Here is a 3895-nt window from a genome sequence, read left to right on the forward strand (position 1 = left end):
CATTTATCAAATTAAATTCAAATATAAGAACACACATTTTGATAACTATATGAAATACTACATACTATATATAATATTAGCAAAAGATGGCATAGTTTCTACCCATAGGTTTATCATAGGTTCAGTAAACATAGGTCCACAAATGTTTTGACAAAGATAAAATAGAGTATCAAAAAAAATCTTAAAACCATCATAAAATAAAGGCAAATTTTGGTCTCATCAGGAGCGGTAACAAAGCTTTGGAAAAACCTTGGTCAGAGCAATCAGTGGAGAGAGTCAATACCAAAATATTTCAAGCTTACCGATTTATGTTTGACAATGATATTGGATTCTGTGGAGGATGAGAGAATTTTTAGTACTTTGGGCTTCCTAAAGTCAAAGGTTAGAAACAAATTAGACAAAAATTTGGATAATATTTTGAGGCTCTATAATTCTAGGTATGAGGTAGATAGTTTCCCTTATGATAGGACTCTCAGCATTTGAAAAAACAAATGTGGAAGAAGAGGGATGGACAACATTTCAAACCCAAGTGGCAGTGGTAGTGGTGGTGGCAGTGGTTCATGTCCTAATATTGGAAGCAATGAAGATGATGTTGACTTTGGCATGCATACTGACACTGACAGTGAATCTGAAGAAAACACAATGAACAATGAAATGGTATATGCAATAAATGAGGGAGATTCTGATGATAGTGATGTTGAGTCGGTCCAAGTGGAGTGGCAACTATAGCAGCTTCTCAACTTCAAGTTCTAACTTTCGCGTAAGTCACATAGTAGGCTAGTAGCTATGGTCTAAGACTCTATCTACTAATTAATTATGTTTTTAAAAGTTAATTTATAGCCTTCATTCACTATCTTTTTATAGATGTTTAAAAAAAATTTAAACATGTTGATGTTACAAACTTACATGTTGTGATTTTCATTGAAACTAGTTTTTACTTTTAGAGTTTACACATGTTGAGATTTTCATTGATTGTATTTTTTAAACATGTTGAGATTTTCATTGATTCTAGTTTTAATACAATAACACATGTTGAACTTGAGATTTTCATTCATTCTAGTTTTTAAACATTTTTAGATTTTCATTCATTCTAGTTTTTAGACATTTTTAGATTTTCATTTATTCTAGTTTCTTTAAGAAATTGTAACATAATGCATTTAACAAAATAAGCTTTATTTAAAAAAATTGTATTATAATTTATAATTACAAATTAGCCTGTAACATAATACATTTAACAATTGCAAATAATTACAACCCTTTGCAAATGACTCAATGTCAAATGACCTTGAATTCACTTTTACTGATACAAGGGAGCAACAATAGTTGCAGGTCAGTTTGTAATTGTATATATAATCAGATTATTACTACATAATACATTATGTGTGTACAATCACATTGCCAATTGTACATTTTTTTCAAGTAGGAGTAGAGAAATTTTTTCCATCTGCTCTGCATAGTAATAGTATGCCAGTGCCTGGCTATCCAACTATCCTGATATGTTGGCTCTTTATTTCTATGACAATTAACATTAAACAAAGTTGAAATTAAATCCAAAATTTGAAATTAAAGAGCAACAAGTAACAAAATGATTATAATACTATCACTTACTAAGTTGTTACTTCTAAATGCTATCAGCTATGACTATCACTGACACCAATGGTAACAGTTTGAGAAGATGACCTAGCTCCAATGATGTTCTTTAGGGCGCTCCATTCTACATCATTTGGAAACTCTATTTTTTTGAGGTTATAGCTAAATAGTTGTAACCTCATCAACAATGAATATTTTGAAGAGATATTTTTACATGAATCGAGGAATTTATCTATACTTGCATTCATTATTTATAGTGGTTTGATACAACTTGCAATTCTTTCTAGAGTGGTTTCCTCGAGCAAGTTGCCTAAATTAGAATTCATGGTGTTGTGTAACTTTTTCATGCAATCTTCTTTTCCAATGAATTTGTTGTCTGAGTAAGATGGATTTGGTAGTCCAACATTTAGCAAGTTCAATATGTTGTGATTCATCTTCATCAAGTCTCTGAAAGAATATTTGAGAGATTCATCTATTTTCATTACTTGTTCACAATTGTGACAGACAGCAAAGTCCATTATAGAGGCATCCAAGTTGTTGTTTATTCCTTAGTTTGCCAAATCCCTGTCACTAGATCTCTATACTTTATTCAAAATTTGTTTGCCAAGATTTTTTAAGGAATTGGTGAAGATACTTCTTTTACCCTCAACATCTTTTTTTACATTTTCAAAGATAGCTCTAAAATTGTTATTTAAATCAAGCCATTCAAATAAACTATCATTGTTCTTCATTATTTTGTCGCAATTTTCTTGTTTGATAAGCTTAACCATGTTTATTATAGTATCCTTGACATGATGGTCTTCAGAAGATGTCATTATATTTTTTGCGATTACATTTTCCATCTTTTTCTTCATTTCAGACATCTCTATTTCACACTTTTTTTATATTTCCTCTAGTTGCCCTTTCCAATTAGTTTCTCTCTTCCTCTCATCCTCCAATTTATTCTTCAAATCTTGGATTGTCTTTGTAGTAGTTACCTCTTTTTTCTTCTCATCCTTGATTTCCCTTTTCAAATCATGAATTGTCTTTGCAGTGGACTCCTCATTTTTCTTCGCATTGTCTGATTCCTTCTTCAAATCATGGAGTGTTTGAGTAGACTCCTCTTTCTTCACATTCTCCAATTCCTTCTTCAAATTTAGGATTTTCTTTGTAGTTGACTCCTCTTTTTTCTTTGCATTCTCCAATTCCTTATTCATATGGTGGGTTGTGTTATTGTTTGCAGTAGCACTAGACTCCATTTTCTTCACATTGTCTAATTCCTTCTTCAAATCAAGGTTTGTTTTTGCAATTGACTCCTCTTTTTTCTTCATATTCTATAATTGCTTCCTCAAATTGTGGATTGTGTTTGCACTAGACTCCTATTTTTTCTTATCATTCCCCAATTCCTTCTACAAATTATCAATTATCCTTGCTTTAGACTCCTCTTTTTTCTTTTCATTCTCCAATTCAATCTTCAAATTATTATTTTCCTTAACAACAGAGTCCAAGTCAATTTTCAATTTATTGTTGATTTTTGCACTACTCTTTACAAACTTGAACAACTGTGTAATAGAAGCTTTTTCATGCTGAATTCTTTTTTTTCATTCATCCAATTCTTTAGTCAATTTTTTTAGTTGTTCATTCATCTTTTCTTGCCGGACAATTGCCTCTGTAGGAGAATAATTCTTTATCCTATTTTGCAATTCTTTGAACCTATTATCTGTTGCTTTCTCCTTGGCCTTCACATTATCAAGGTCTGTCTATAGCTATTCTATTTTCTTTGTAAGCCTTTTTTTTCCCTTTCTGCTTTCAAAAGTGTAGAGTAGACCATTTTGTTGCTTTCTTTTGATATATTGATTTTGTCAATGTTTTTCAGTTTTGAGAAATCCATTTGAAGACTAGTAACTTGTACATCATTACAATTTATTACATTTTCTGGTAGATTATTATCTCCAACCAGGGGCATAATAGCCATGAAGTTCATTATTTTGGTGTTTGGATCATATGTTGGAAATATATGTTAGTAGATACCTGATAATCAACAACTACATCAATTTTCAAAGTCTTCATAATTTGTCTATTTCTTTTGCTTGTCTGATTAAACTTTGATGCAAACTCTTTCAAACTAAAAGCTGGGTCTACTAACCTAATTAAGTGTTTGAAAGGTGAATTATCAGTGTATTGTTTATGCTCCTCCAACTCCAGTTAAACTTACTCCACCTACAATTGTATTTTGAGGATTTCCAACATATTGAAGATAGCCCATTCCAAATCCTGGCATTTTAGGACTATTTTCAGGGTTTTGTACAGAAGCTACTAATGCATA

This window comes from Cupressus sempervirens, chromosome 2 (genome assembly GCF_028749045.1).
Source record: "Cupressus sempervirens isolate cs-2001-9-10 chromosome 2, ASM2874904v1, whole genome shotgun sequence".
Taxonomy (NCBI): domain Eukaryota; kingdom Viridiplantae; phylum Streptophyta; class Pinopsida; order Cupressales; family Cupressaceae; genus Cupressus; species Cupressus sempervirens.